This window comes from Raphanus sativus, chromosome 2 (genome assembly GCF_000801105.2).
Source record: "Raphanus sativus cultivar WK10039 chromosome 2, ASM80110v3, whole genome shotgun sequence".
Classification (NCBI taxonomy): domain Eukaryota; kingdom Viridiplantae; phylum Streptophyta; class Magnoliopsida; order Brassicales; family Brassicaceae; genus Raphanus; species Raphanus sativus.
The window spans coordinates 991,832-1,008,354 of record NC_079512.1 but is presented as its reverse complement, the minus strand read 5'-3'; the positions used below and the strand labels follow the sequence as shown (position 1 = coordinate 1,008,354).

The 16,523-nt window shown below is 32.0% G+C and overlaps 3 long non-coding RNA genes across 5 annotated transcripts; 1 reads left to right on the top strand and 2 right to left on the bottom strand.

Annotated features, from left to right (window-relative positions):
- Positions 1-2,251: 2,251 nt before the first annotated feature.
- On the bottom strand, positions 2,252-3,594 carry LOC130508745 (uncharacterized). The gene is made up of 2 exons (XR_008942912.1): positions 3,199-3,594; positions 2,252-2,871 (listed from the first exon to the last, which is right to left on the bottom strand). It is a non-coding gene; the product is annotated as an uncharacterized LOC130508745 (long non-coding RNA).
- Positions 3,595-4,939: 1,345 nt separating this feature from the next.
- On the bottom strand, positions 4,940-6,491 carry LOC130508760 (uncharacterized). 3 transcript variants are annotated; one of them, XR_008942948.1, is made up of 4 exons: positions 5,850-6,491; positions 5,513-5,606; positions 5,386-5,427; positions 4,940-5,279 (listed from the first exon to the last, which is right to left on the bottom strand). It is a non-coding gene; the product is annotated as an uncharacterized LOC130508760 (long non-coding RNA). The 3 variants fall into 3 exon arrangements; XR_008942946.1 differs by having other exon boundaries at positions 5,386-5,606; XR_008942947.1 differs by lacking the exon at positions 5,386-5,427 and having other exon boundaries at positions 5,850-6,488.
- Positions 6,492-7,255: 764 nt separating this feature from the next.
- LOC130499221 (uncharacterized) lies at positions 7,256-9,573 on the top strand. Its single transcript, XR_008938102.1, has 3 exons — positions 7,256-7,766; positions 7,839-7,898; positions 8,019-9,573. It is a non-coding gene; the product is annotated as an uncharacterized LOC130499221 (long non-coding RNA).
- The last annotated feature ends 6,950 nt before the right edge of the window (positions 9,574-16,523 follow it).

Genomic DNA, 16,523 nt, shown 5'->3' with positions numbered 1-16,523 from the left:
ATATACATAGTTGGTTCTGACTTAATATTAGTGTTTTAAACGTTAAATATGTATATTATAAATGTAAGGATATCAGATTCAAAAAGTTGGTGATAGTATAATATCAGTCTATACTTGCATTTTCTGTTATTTTCTAAAATTAACTTTTAAATGTATTCAAATTGATTTAGTTTTGTTTTAGACAGAAAATTATATCAAACCGGTACACGAGTGCTGGGCATTTTAGTGGTACAACAGAGATTTAAGACACACAGATGCAACAGTTACTCGCGCGATCATGACAATGCGGGAATGAGTAATAAATAAAGATTTCTTCCTACACTTAACAAATAGTTATTGTGGCAAACCTGCAGGGAGATGAAAACATAAAATACAAGTTGCGTGTAGATCAAGATCATGCAATATTACTGCGACAAATATTGTTTAATTGTAACTTCTGTAATAAACTAATCATCTCCTATATAAAACTAAAGGGAGATGCATAAAACTTGTTTGGTTCTTAACGATTTAAAAAAATCTTGTCTATGTAATAACCATCATAACTAAAAGTCAGTTATACGATATAAATAATATAATCAAATAATTAACTTGATTAGATGATAGATCTGACCTTATTGCTTACTACTTATCCACGGAAGGAAACTCAACAAGTGGGAAATAACAAAATTCAATTGAAAAAAATACTTCCAGTTGGTTTAATTATCACTTCTTTGTTAATAGGTATTCGATTTATTTCTTTTAAACAGATCCAGCTTTATCATGTGGCCATATGCTATAATACTATCAAACAAATATCAGAACTGTTTAAAGATAGCATGCAGATTGCATTCTATATTTGAGACAAATTGGCATGGTTAGATAAATTGGTGCTATAAAACTATGAATTACATGTATTCTGTTTTCAAAAAAAATTACATGTATACTGTTTCGTTTATTTATCAAATACGTCGTAAGAAATTTTAACAATCGTGTATACATACGTTAAGAAGAAATTAAGGTCAGTTAAAAAAAAAAACTAACGCCGAAGGAGGAATCTAGTGAAAGTAAGGTCTCTTTTATTTTCTCCTTTGAAGGAGCTTTTCATTATTTAAACAAAAAGATATTCATCATATATAATATAGTGTATATATGGAATAGTGAGTTATTTTCAAATGGTAGGTGGTGAAAAGGAAAGCCGCTATAAAGTAACACTACTTAGGTTGAATGAGGAGTTGGAATCCACTAAAAGTGGTTGAATTTATGTAAAATAAACATATAAAAAGGATCATATATACTATTGTTATTTTACACTAATCCTTCCGTTTCTAATATGTTAGATATATTTGGAGTTCAAGTGGGACAACCAACATGCTAACATTCTACGAGAAGACATGACTCGATACGTGTAAAGAAACTAAAGCCATTAAGTGTGTGTGTATATTCCCTTTCATTTAACATATTAATATTTAACTATTTGAGATATTATTTAAAGAAAAAACACCATCATTGGTGATCCGACTTGAAAATAAAGAGGAAAAAACTAAGTACGATTTCCTCCAATTATTGGGATCAACTCTATTTCCCAGTTTGATTTCATGATAGCTTCCGCCTATTCTTTTATTTTAATATGACTGTCAATTTTATGTTTTCATAAGTGACCAAATAAAAATAACCAGATCCAGAGATATCAAATCTTGCAAAACGTAGTTTCACCTAACTGTAACTAATAAACATTACATTGTGTATGAATCACACACGAATAGTATATTTGTATCAACATATACATTACCATTTGTATTTTTGTATTAATAACTTCTTGATTTCAGCTCGATAATCATTCGATGACGTGTTTTGCAAAACTTTTCGTGAAAGATCTATTCATCCAGATACTGATGGGAAGCTATATATAGCATATGAGATACATTGTATTAGCAAAAATAATGAGAAATGACACTAGGAAATGTAGGTAGTAATAGCGCACGAAAAGCGCTATGACTCATTTTTAATAGCGCTTCCTTGGACGCTCTGACATCGCCCGTTATAATAGGTCTGACCCTTTTAATAGCGGCTTTTCTTTGTGCTGTAATTAAGCGTACAATAATAGCGTGTTTAATTATGCAATTGTTAATATTTATAATAACGTTTTACAAATGTTATTAAAACCTAATAATTTGTGTTATTAATTAGTTTTTAAATTATCCGAAAATTTATTAATAATAATATTATAAAAACTAAATTAACCAAATATAATTGAATTTAGAATTAATCCAAATTTTAAAAATTAAATTTTATTCATTAATTAAAATTTGTTTACAAATAAAATCAGTTTATACATTAAACCAGAAAAAAAACCATAACCTAATTAACCAAACTTAAATAAACTAAAAATTTAATAACTAAAAAATTTAAACAAAACCTAATAAACCAAAATCTACAGCTCTACGTCTCTTTCTTCTCTTCTTGTTCGGCTTCACCTACACCACCACCACCACTAGCTTTCTCTGCCATCTCCTTAAGCCTATGTTCTCTTACATCATCTCAATGGCTTGAGATGTCACAGCTAAAGTTTTTGTACCTCTCTTTCTGGAAAGTTAAGCACTAGCATCAGACAAGATCTGAAGAAGCTCGGCTCGGGACTTGGCAGCCTGTTCAAATTTTTTCTTGTAAACAAGACACTCTCTCATCACTTTTACCAACTTCATCCAAGATTTCTGTTGTAAAAAAAATCCACACCACACAAGAATTAATAAAAGCTTTGCAATGTCTGTAAGAAAGAAAGTTATGGTTGAGAGATTTATCTGCAAATTTTGCAGTAAAGTTCCACAAGTAATCTCCCCAACAAAAGAACCTTCACCATCTGTGACCACCATTGTCGTGAACTCACAAGGTTACCTGCAGAAAAATATCAAAACAAAAGAAGACCATAACTAAACTAAGAGTATGATATGTATATAACTCATGACAGTGATTAATGGACATTACGCATCAGATTGCAATGAAATCTTAATTAAGAACACAAAGCTAGGAGCAAAGCAAGAAACTCACATAGCTTTTCTCAATCAAAGTTGAAATCTTTTTCCAAATCCAAAAACACATCCTAATCACTCTTATAAATGATTTAACTTCAGAGACAAAAAAAAAATTAAACCAGCTCTGCTCAACGACCCACTTCGTGTACCGAAATCAAAAAAAGAAATCAAAGAGAGAGAGAGAGAGAACTTTAACGGCGAGGTTAATGGCAAAGAGAGGCTGAGACTTCCCTCTTTATTCATCTCCGGCGAGATGAACCATCGAAGCCTCTTCTCCCCATCTTTTTATGAACAGCCGTCTTCCGCCTTGCCACCGGCGCTGCTCCGCCATCTCTGTTTGTGGTTCGAATCTGACTCGAGTCAAGTGTTGTCGACGAATCTTTCATCATGGCCGAGTGAAAGAGAGAGAGGTTTGTATCCAGCAGGTTGAATCGTAAAGAGAGGGAGAGAGAGATGGAGAAGATTGAGTCGTGAGTGAGAGAGAGATGGAGAGACAGAGATGCAGAAGATTGATCTTAGGCCACACGATCAAAAACAATCAATGGTCACAAATGGTAATCCTGGTTTTTAAAAGATTGACCAATAAGGAGAAAGGATGAGGATTGGCAGAGATTGATCTGTGACCATTAGATTGAAAACAATCAAATGGTCAAAAATTAACCAATCAAAAACTATTTTTAATCATTGTTTTAAAACTTATAATTTTTTGTTTAACTAAATTTATTTATAGAAAATTAAACTATATTCTAATTATTGTTATATTTATTTTTTATTTAAAATTTAGAGTTTAAAAGTATGAGTTTAGAGTATATGTAATGTGATTTAGGGTATATGATTTGTGTTATGGTATACATTTAGATTTTAGGGTTAGAGTATTAGATTTGAGAATTGATATTAAATTTTAAAGTTTTAAACTAATAAAAATTAGAACTTTAAAACATTTAGTTAGAGTTTAGGGTTTGTGATTAATTTAGGGTATGATATATATATATAAGTATAAAGATTGGATTTATGATTTTGTATGTAGAGTTTAAGTTTGGTATAAGAGTTAGAGTTTAATATAAAAGTTTATAATTAAGATTCAGATTTGAAGTTTGTTAAACTTTTAAAATTTATATTGGAAATTTATATTTAGTGGATGAATGGTTTATGGTTGAAGTTAGGATTTAGGGTATAGAATTTGATGAAGGATCTAAGGTTTACATTTAATATTTTGAATGGAGTTTTTAAATTAGATTTAAAGTTTAAGTTTTGGCTTTAAAATCTGAAAATTTTATTTAAAGATTCTATCTAGTATTTAGAATATCATTTAAATTTGAATTTTAGGGTTTAGGGTATTATACTTAGGGTATTAGATGGATTCGGGTTGCATTAGTATATTTTTATCAAACTATATTTTTATATAAAGTTTAAAAGTTTAAAATTTAGATTTTAGGATTATATTTAGGGTTTAGGAGTTAAATATATTTAGGGGTTAGGGGTTAAAAATAATTCTTTAATTTCACTCTTAAATATATAATAAATTAGGGATGTGGTTAGAAGTTTAGGGATTGAAGTTATATTATGATTATACTCATTTATTTAAATTTTATAGTTTGTATAGTTTAGGGTCTAGAACTTAAGATATTTATTTTTTGTTTTTCCCAATTTATCATCATTGTTGGATTTTCTTTTTTATCATATTAAAGTAAATTTTTATTTATTTATTTACTTATTAATTAGTTCTTTTAAAATCATTAATAAATACAACTCACTCTAATAAATCATTAATAAATATAAATTTATCAAATCTCAAATTATAATTTTTATCCTTTTAGGGTATGTTTAGGGTTTAGATTTTTTTTTAGAATCATGGTTTATGAAATAGAGTTTAGGGTATATAATTATGATTTTGAAAATTTGAATTAAGTATATAGTTTTACACTAGACAATGTTTTAAATGATTTATATATTATTTTTTATTTATAATTTATGTTAACAATAGTTTTAAATGTTTAAAAACAGAACAAAAGACAAACTCAACGATGAGTTTTATAACATACAAAGTCAATACATATTGTTTACAAAAGGAGATGATGACTTGGTGGAGAGAGAGAGACTCGAGAAAATGGCTGTACTACAAGGCACCATGAAGTATTATCTTCAGTCTCCGGTGAGCAGAGGCAGCTAGCACCACTACCACAATGCCGTGCCTCCTCTGTGTTCAAGCTCACGACCACCAACTCTTCTCACGACAACACTTCATGCTAGCCTTTGTATGGCATTTAGTTCCTATCACAAGTCAAAGAGGGAAAAGTAAGAACCTACTTCAATTTACCAAAGGAAAAGAATGTTTGGAGAATCTAAAGCAATTGAAAGAGATTTGAAATCAAAGCACCTTGAGGTTATGCTCACCACAATCAACAGCAATCTTATCTGGCTGTAAAGCCTCATACTCTTTGACATCTTTCTCTTCCAAGTAAAAAAAAAAGGAAGGTCAATCTTAAAAGGAAGAATCTCTATACCTGCTCGAGAATCGACTCCACAGCCTCCTCAAACCCAACAGCAAGCATCTGGTCAGCTTCGTCAAGCACCAAGTACTCAACTTCACCCAGCTCCCTGTTTACACTATCAGAAACTGATCAAATCGAAACTCAGTTCTTAAACAGCTCATACTAATTTCAAAATTGTCTTAAAACTTAACAGAATCATAAACAGATTAATCACTCTTCTAAAACCTAAACAGCCAGATAACACAGATTCTACACAAGCAAACAAAGCTTTGGAACATGGAAAAAAACTCGAAAGTGTCAAACTTTTGTTTATTGGCGACCAATCACACGCAAAGGGTAAAGGGCTGACCTTTGGCGTGAAGAAATTGGGAAGCTTGAGGAAGTAGGTGTGAGTATGGTGGTAACACTAATTCATCTTTTTCTTGTAAAATCAAAACAAAATGAGAGAGAGAGAGAGAGAAAGAGAGAGAGAGAGAGAGATGGCGGATGAGGGATATGGCGATGATGGTGATGGCGGTGACGAGCTGGTGGTGGTGGGATAATGAGCGATGGGGTCAAAAGGAGTGTGGTGATGAAGCTTCAATCGATGGTGACTAGAGATGAATCTGAGAATTTGAGGAAGTCAAGTGGATTGAAGGGAGGAGTGTGCGGCGGAGCAGGAAGCGGAGGAGCAGGGGACGGTGGCGGCAGAGGAGGAGAGGGAGGTGGGTGAAGGTGGGGGTTTGGATTCGCAGAGGATGCAGGTGAAAGGACGGCAAGGGGGACGTAGAGGGAGAGGAGGTAGTAGCTTCCAGAAGTAGAGGGAGGAAACGTGCGGAGGAGCGGGAGGAGGATAATTTGAGGAGGTGGAGAGGAGAGGAAGAGTGTTTGGAGGCTGAGAGAGAGTGTGTGAGAGAGGGAGAAGAAGAGGTGATGATGACGAAACAGAGAAGTAGAAACAGTATTGGAGAATAATAGCCAAGTAGAGGAAGAAGATGCAACACGTTTTCATGTCTGATATATTTGTAGGAATGGTCAAATTTTGTATATAAAAAATAAAACTAAAATTTGGGATATTTAACATTTACGATAGCGTTATAATTTTTGATCTGAATTGGTAAGGCGCCTACACTTAATAAATTAACGCGGTTAAATTTTTTATTTTCCCGCGATACCAAATATAGCGTTTTAAATTTATAAACGCTATTAAAAAAGCCAGTGTTAATATATAATAGCAGAAATGTCAAAAACGCTATAATTTGATGCTATTAATACTCACATTTCCTGTAGTGTGAACAAAAATGTGAAAATCTCAATATTCATTAATCGATGCTCGGGATGGTGACAACAAGAAAAAAGAAAAGAAAAGGAGATGTATCATTTAGGAAATACATAAGAAAAGAAAAAGAGAGCAAACAGTTTGTTTTCTATGTGACAGCTATCAGTGAGTCACTAAACTATGCAAATGAGGAACAATGGGGTTCATGTGTTATTCTTTGGATCTGTTCCAGATTAAAATCTCATCATTAGTTAATATGATATTTGTTTTTCTTGAAGAAATAATATGATTTTGTTGTTGAAACAAAGTAAAGTTTCCAAATCTTAAATATATCATCAGCAATTATGACCGATTTAAATTTTTATATTTTATAATATAATTTAGAAAATATTATATATAGAACGTTATATTTTTGGGTGCTTGCAAAAAGAAACAGTCGATGTTCCTAGTCTTTCTTGTTGCCTATAAGTGATTCTGAATCCACACAGTAATAAGGCTAGCCTTTCTCCAGCTTCTGCCACATAGGATTTGAGAACAATTTTAGAAGTGACATGTCATTAAATGAAAAAAGTTAGAAGTTCCAATCAAATTATTTTGTTTCTCCACGTCATGTCCTTGGAGCCAGACCTATTATTCATCTTTGTGTGGTTCGACTTCACACATGATGGCGTCCATCGCAATACAGCTCCGACGAAGAAACCGAAGAACAACAGAAAGCCACTGAAGCAGATGAATGATATCGCAGAGATCTCCTCCTCTCCTGTCTCCGCCAAAGGAAAATCAGCTAAGTCGTTTGAGAAAGATCTGTTGGAAAAAAAAAAGATCTGTTGGAGATGCAGACGATGTTGGAGAAGATGAAGATCGAGATGTCGTTGAGATCTGATATAACGTTCCTTTAGATTCATGGTTGGTTCTCCTTGTGTGTATATGATATGGTTGCTGTTGAGGAAGTTCTGATCATTAATGTATGTAGTACTTGTTTGGTGGAGCTTCTTTGGGTGTGATAAGGTTCTCACTTCTCTCAGTTCTTACAAATCATATTTAAGATTCATTAATATTGATTCTTTTTCACGTCCACAGAAAGGGCAGATCCTTGAATATACACCTGCTGTTTGCGGAAGATATGGACATGCGAAGAAGGTAGACGTTTTCTTTGTAATTTCTTATATATGCATGTTTTTTTTGACTAAAGGCATTCATATATGCATGTTACTATCTAGGAATTAGAGATAGTTGAACATGTGTGGTTGCTCTGTGCAGATTGCATGAAAACAAGATGAAAAAGCTTCAGTCTCCTAACTTCCATGTATCTAGAACGAGGATTCTCATTTATGTGTCCAAAGTCCATGGATGAAAAGCTCTTAATTAATGCAATTATCTCACGGGCTAATAAGCAGAAGCCAATTACCTGACATGTCACATATTGGCGGCCTTTGTGCTAACAATTCAAACGTAGTTCTATCATCTGAATCTGGTTTCTTTCGTTCAATGCATATCAGTTTCTTACAAAACGAGAAGAAGAGTAAAGTTGATACGAATAACCTGACCATGGTCTTCTGGAGCTTTAATGGAGCCTTGGAGGTATGTTTTCCTCATGATCTCTTTAAGTTTTAGAAACCACAACCATGTCATTTTCTTAATAGGTTGCTGATTTTCAAGGAAACACGATGCATAGCTATTGCTTGTGGACTTCTTCTATATTATTTATATCTTGCATTGGATCTTGAACACGTTACAAGAAAAAAGTGTCGTCAAATGTGTTGTATAGACTGTGATTGTTTACTTTGTAATATCAGAATTCTAGGGAGGTTTCTTTTTTTTTGTACCATAGTCACATATATGTAGTCGTTTAAGGTTATTAACCCGTGTGACTCTTATCAAGCTTGACACTCAATTGGGGCCATGTTAGAGGCTCAAACAAGTATTTTAGGAGTTTTAGTTCGAATTTTTTGAGTTCAGATTCTAACATAAGCTCTGTTCATTTACAAGACGCTGCGTCAGCGGCTTCCGGCGAAATGTATTAACTGTTTTTTTTCATTCATCTCGAGAGTAATACCGGCGGCGATGCTTTTGCCTATCAAAAATATTCGCAGCATCCATCCACCTGCCGCTACTTATAACAGCATCACAGCCGACACCGGAAACCTTCGCGAAAATGATCGCGGCGTCGGTTTGATTAATTTTCCACCATTTTTTTATTATTTTGATGTTCAGTTTTCCGCAAGCCGCTGCGTCCGCGTCTTGTAAAAGAACAGGGTTATATTATGTGAAAATGTGATGTTGCAGGCAGAATAAACAAGCGCCACGAACGAGTCAGTCCTCAAGTTTCGTTAGACCACGTGAAACAAGCATGATTGATAAAGTAGCATGACAGAGAAGTGGTGCGTTAGAAAGTTGGTGATGCATAAATGGTCAAGACCATCGAACTAGAGGATTGATAAAATGGGATATATAATTTTTTATTCCACAGATGTAAACATAAATTGGAGACCAATGGTCACAAAATAACAACACAGCCAAAATGTTCAGCTGAAGCTAGAAACTGTAACTCCTCTATGGTTCTCCATAACATCTCTACATTATGAAGGTAACATTTTACTCATTTTTTCATCCAATCTCCTTGTATGTTTCCTTTTTTATTCCTATTTCTTTTTACAGGACAACTTCGCATGTTTTCTCCTTTTACTACTATGAAATCCGTTGATGTTATTTTAAGACCAGTATTGCTTATTGGCTTGTTATGACACGCGTTCTGAATTTTCAAAAAACTTGAGATTTAACGTTTACGGATCTCTGCCTCTTTGTTTAGTTGACATTGTCCCTGCTTGTTTTCATATGTATGACTTAAAGTAAAAAAAATTTCCCACCAGTTTTTTGGCCTTGATTTATCCCATGTTTAAATTATAAAGGTAAGAAGAAGGCCATCAATGACTTGAATACCGTCTATGGACGCGACCAAATAGGTCCAAGACGTGGTCCATTTTTGCTTCTTCTCTAGGTGAATGTTATTGTATTTTTCTTCGCCGATTGATTTAAATGTCGGATTATATGTCCTCATTATGTGAAGAAAAACATTTGACAAAATAAAAATATGACCAAAAAACACAACAGAAAAAATTTAATATTATCACTAATAAGTGTTAATTCTTATTATCTTCACATTATATTTCAACACATAAACAACAAAGTTTTAACATAAGAAATATTGTCGCAATACATAACACACACAAAATACATTACAAAAAGATCATCTTGACAAAAAAGTTAACAAATATATATCTAAAATTGAAATACAACATCAAATTATATTGATGTCTACTAATCACAATTTAGTTAAAAAGATAAATAACATTAACTTTAAGCAAATAACCAATGTTTTTAAACCCGATTCGGACACTGAAACGAATGACATTCCGGATTACCAGATCATCGGATCGACCGCAGATGAACCATAGATTAATAAATAAATTATTTTTATTACATAATAATATATTAGCTATATGAAAATAAATATACAGAAATTAGATTTAATTAATTTCTAAATATTTTGTAAAACATAGAATAATAGTTTGGATATTTAGAAATTACTTAATTTTAGTTTTTATATTTTATCTTCACTTAACATACACAATGTCAAAAATAATTTAGATTATTTAAAAAAAAATTATAAGAAGTTAAGAGTTTTGACATCTAACAAAAATTGTCAAGACTTAAAAATTCATAAATATTTAAATGTCTAATGTTAATAATAAAACTAAACTTCAGATTTAAAATAAAACAAAAGTAAAACATTATTAATAAATTATCAATAACAAAAATAAGCTAACACAAAATTAAATCAACTAATTTTGGTTCTCACTATCATTGTTCACTTTATTTTTCAAATAAAAACTATAAAAATAATAATTAAAAATTATTTATTGATTTAACTATTGATTCAACCGGAAACTGTGTTCCGGATTTTAGTGAGTTTTTGCAGGTTTTATTGAATTTTTAAATATTAGTTTTTTTCATAAAGTACAAATCGGATTTATTTTGAGTTACCAAGTTTACCGGTTCAACCGCGAATCTGGATAAGGTTTCAAAACACTGCAAATAACTATCATCATAATGAACATTTTTTGTTAACAAATATTCATAAAACTTCCCGCAGCGTAGCGCGGGTATTTTTCTAGTGATTCCTAAATCCTCCGAGCAGTGACAACTAGCAAGCAGGTTCACTGTTTGTTGTGCCCTTAACTACTACCGACCTTTTAATAATTATTAGTTCAAAACTATGTATGTGTATGCTTAATGCATAAATATTAAATTCATAATCAATGTATATATATTCCCTAATTATAGCTTAAACCCCATCATGTAAAAGCTACAAGGGACCAATTAAAGCTAACACGCATCTTAAAAAGGTAACGGGGACCATTAATCAGATTCTCATTATTCGTTAATTACGTTTAGTTAGGCAATAATTCAGGTTTCTAGCATACACTTGTCAACCTAATGGTCCCCTCGTCTCTCTTCTTAATTTGATTCTCCCAATGTTATAGGCTTTTAGCTTCGAGAAATTTGTGTACTATACATTATTTAAGTCACTAAAAATATATGTTTAGTTTTTAATTGGGTGATTAATATTTAAGACCATGTGATTAATGATCTTCGACTGGGGAGCAGATTTAGTTTCCTCCCAATTATTATCCGCTTTCAGGTTTTAAAACGCTGGGAATAAACTTAACTTTGGGGAGATGTACCTCTGCATTACCTTTATAATCTTTTTGCGTTATAAGATTTCTTTTTTGAAGCTTTGCAATATAAGATACTGGGGAAAGGCTGCAATTTAGAAGCTAAAGCTAGGTTTATAGGGTTAGTTGCTTAGAGCTTATAGATTGTTCTACCAGTTATTTTTATACTAGCTAGTTATGAAGATATATATTCTTAGATCCCAACTAACAATTTAAATTAAGAACCTTGCAATTATATATAGATATCAGATAATGGGAGTAACGAATATATAAAACTATTGTTTCATTTAAATATTACTGGAAGTTGAGTTTAATAGCAAGGAAAAACAAAAAAGAAAGTTCGCCCTAGAAACCTCCCAGGCCTGTTTCCCTAGGTGAACCGCCTCCATAGATCTTCAACGTTTCAACACTGTCGATCTACCTCCCTCTCCCTGAAGCTGCTCCTCTCCTCCTCCATGACTTCGATGGCCAGAGCTCCTCCTCCGACGCGATCCAGACCTCCTCCCAATCCTCTGTGGCGTAAGCCTCTTCTGTTTGGTTCTCTCTTCCCGCTTGAACCATTGGAACCACCCGATCCTCCAGACCCTCCAGACTTATCTCACGTTCCTACTCTTCGTCGGTTCTTGTCTGCCTCACCCAGACTCAGCCTCTCCTCCGCCTTTCATCTCATTGTTGCTCCGTGTCAATGTTTAAACGTGCTAGTCCACGAGTCTCTTATGTTGTTAGGTTTCTTAACCTCCTTTGCCGTCGCTAGCTGCAAGAGAGGGTTTCGGTGCCGTTTCCAGGTCCTTTGGCTCCTGGTCCTCACTTGTAGCCCTCCCCCATCTCTCATGACTGCACTAACATCAGATCTGCCTCATGAGACCAGCGCTTTACCTCCTCTGCTTCACTCTTCACGTAATCTCCAATGGCCAGAAGTGAAGAAGCTGCGACGAGCATTACCTTCGTTGTCTTCGGGGACGATGAACCTTCTCCCTTTAGGGAAGATCTATTTTGACTGGACTTGGTGCGAGAAAGAACCCCATACGGAGGTTCTTCCTTTACCGCTCGACAGATCTGTGAAGATCTACAGCTCAGAGCATCAAGGTGCCTTCAGTCCGGTGAGAAACCCACTGCTAGATATACAGACCAGCCTCTTCTCACCGCAAAAAACTTTCAGATATACACCTCTAGATCCCACATGTGTCTGGTTTTTCAAATCTCCTTCAATGAGTAAGAACGTCAACTTATCGTGTTATCTCCCATGGCAGCTCAACCGCCGGTACGGTAATGCCGAGCATCAAAGCTGCAAAGAGATGTCAACTCAAGATGGCGTGTCTGAAAACAATGAAGCTTTTCAACTTCTAAGTTACATGGGTTCTTTTGGGGTTTCTATGGGGTTTTGGCCAGGTTTTAAAATGCTCATCAAACAACCCATGTTCTCTGATACAAGCTTAAGCACCACAGTTCTTCACAGTTCAGAATTACGAAAGCTTGTCTCGGTCAGCTCTTTGAACTTAACCACTATGGTAAAGGTCATTCAAATTTCCTCTCGCCAGAGCCGAGAGAGATCCTTCTCCACATCCTTCTTCCCAAAGAAGAGAATCATGCGACCATCATTCCTTACAAGAGATGCAACCGAACCTGTCCCCTCTGTGATCATCATAGCATCTCCAACCGCCATCAAAAGCTCGAGCTCAAGATCTCCAATGGTTTATATTCCGGAAAGTCGAAAGATTTATCCAAACAGCCCAGGTAACCTCAGCCACTTTGGGTATGGTTATTCAAACTTCCTCTCGTCAGGGCCGAGAGAGATCAGTCTCCACCTCCTCCTTCTTAAAGGAGAGAATCTATCCACAAACTTCCCTCTTCGCTAGAGGTTCATCATCTCCTCACTCAGCGACTGTCTCCTTCGAGACAGCGCTTCTTACTGCGGAAACTTTGGCATTGCAAAATGCCATGACCTCTGCTCGTCAGTATGAGATTAACACTCTCTTGATCTACTCGGACCTTCAGATTTTCTTTAACCTTGTGAAATCAAGAAGAAGACATTTAGAGATTGCTGTTCTTCTCATTGACACCCTATCAAACTTGTCTAAACTTGTGTCTCTATCTTTAATTTTCTTTGTTCTTTATTTTCCTAAAACTGCACATCACTATGTGGATGTTGTTAGTATCCTTGTATCTGTTTAACACTTGAATGAAAAGCATCTGGTTTCACAAAAAAAAAAAAGCAAGGAAAAACAATATAAATTAAAAAGGTACAAAAACAAATCACCAAGGAACAAAACGTTTTTATTTTGTCAAAAAAGAAAAATAAAAGTATAAAACTACACGTTTTTGTTTTATTCAAAACTAATTTTGTATAACAAAAAAAAATTGTATACCTTTTATTTTTTCTTTTTTATAAGCGAAAATTAGATACTTCTGATAACCGGGCCTTGTAAAAAGTCCAGTGGGTCAACAAAATAATAAATATTTATATACATGTCTTTCAAATGATTTGATCGCTGATGCGACAAGGTTGTTCGATTCGCCTCAGGGTCTTATAGGCCAAAATGTTTCGAGCTGAAAATAGAAATCGAAGAAACAGACGGTGTGAGAAAAAGCTCAAAACTGATAAATTGATCGGTGTAACATTAGCAAAATATCAAACTCCTTATTATTCTATCAACACTAGATTTTGACATGCACTTTAAAAAAAACTATCTTTTATTAAAAACTTATTAACCCGTCAATCCACTAATATGTTTCGCCTTGGATATTCGATTTTAGGTTCGGTTCCAGTTTTTTTTATTTGTGCCAATTTGGTTGTGATTTTCTTTTATTTGGTTCAAGAGATATATGACCCATTTAGTTATTTTTGAATTTAGATTTAATTAGTTTTGATTATTTTGGTTTTTCGTTTGGTTCGTATAATAACGTTAGGAACCTGGTAAAATTTGAGTTCATTTCGGTTTTTGGTTCCCATTTTGGATTTTGTTGGATACAATATCATATAATTTGGATAAATTTAATTATTTCAAATAATTTCTTTTTGGTGATTCAGTTCTATTGAGAAATTACTAAAGTTAATTCTCGTATAAAAAGTAATAGGGTAATCAATTTTCGGGTTGTTCGGTTATAAGTATTAGTGTTAGAGTATTTGATAATTTTATAACTAAAGATCTTATACTATAAAGTAGAAGTTAGTTCTCTTCCAGAGATGACACTTCATCAAATACTGTGAGGAGAGATAGTAAGATTACAATTAGAAAATCAAAATAGCTTCCTGCGTAGTGTGGATGAACCCCTAGTAGAACAGAAAATCAGTTTTAAGAAGTAGGAAATATATTTATAAAGACCAATCTTATGGAAACTAATATTCTAAACATTATTTGATAAGTGACTTGCCATGTCATATGTCATCAATATATTGATTGTTAAAAAATAGGATATGTCATTTTAGTAATGACATTGTTGGAAGCTAATTGTAACATGGACACTTACTCTTAGAGCATCTCCAACCATATGCTATATTTACCTCTATACTCTATAATATAATAAAACTTATTTCAACTCATCTTTATTTCTTTCCATAAAATAGAAAATGTTATTTTTACCTTTATATTTAGAAAAAAATTAGCATTCCTCTATAATAGGATCATATTTTTTTATTTGCAAAATGGTCCTTTATTTTTTTGTGATTATAATTAAAATACATATTTATGGACAAATATAATTCTTTCTACATATAATAACACAATTTTTTGTTTACATAATAAATTTAAATTTTCACAATTATAAATAATCATAAATAAATACTATTAGTTTATTCAAAATTAAAAAATTAACAAATGATATTTAACATTTTATATTCAACTAAAACTAAAATTAAAAATTAACTATTAAATTTTTTACATAGCTTTAACATATTAATAAAAAAATTTAAGTTCAACCTAAATAATAATCAATACTCATTTCTCACTTCAAAATTCATTAATAAATTATTTATGTTAAAATATAGTAATATTGATGGTTAGATAATGTCTACTTTATTTTATTTTATTATATATTATAAATTTTCCTAATAAAATGTTTAGTTTAAATAATATTGCAATTTTATGAAAAATCAAAAATTACAATGATTGGGTGATTTTCAATATTTATAAATAGAAGGTATTAGTTGTAAAATAATAAAAGAATATTTTAAAGATATTCATTTTAGAATAAAAAATAGAGAAATACATTGGAAAAAAATTCATCTCTATTACAGAATTCTTCCATATAGAGAAAAAAATAGGAAGATACATTGGAGATGGTCTTAGTATTAATTTATATTTTTGATAACTTTTAAAATATGATAATAACTCATAGATCATAACTCATATAACAATAAATAAACTAATAAATTAAAGTATAATATTAATTTTCAATTTTTGAAATATTATTTAATTCTATAATTTTATTACTAAACAGTTCTTTAATACCAATACCATTAGTACTTTTAGTTTCTTTTAGTTTTTTTTTAAATGTAATTTTCTAATCTCCAAACCATTAGTTTTTTAAATATCTACAAGTTTTAAAATATAATTTAGTTTTAATTTTTGATAATTATACAGCTAACAAAATTTTATCTTAATTCGATAGGATTTGATCTAATATATTTAAACCAAACAAAATATATTAAAAAATCTTTTCAAGGTTATAATTTTATATATATACATGCATATTACTAAATATAGATTTAAATAAAATTATTTATCTTAATTTATACATTAATAAAAATTGAAATTAAATTGTAAATAAATAATGTAATCTAAAAATTATCTAATCTTATTTTTAAATATAATTTAAACTTTAAAACTTTTATTTCTGCATATGAGTGCAGGAAAACACCTAATATTATGTATATTAGTATTCCTTTTATTTCACAATAACAATACTACTTTCATGCATAATGAGGAGACATATAATTTCTAAAACTTAATTTTTTATAAAATAAAAACCTGAATTTATTACTATTTGATTTTGATTTAATGATTATAAAATAAAATAAAAATGAATAAAT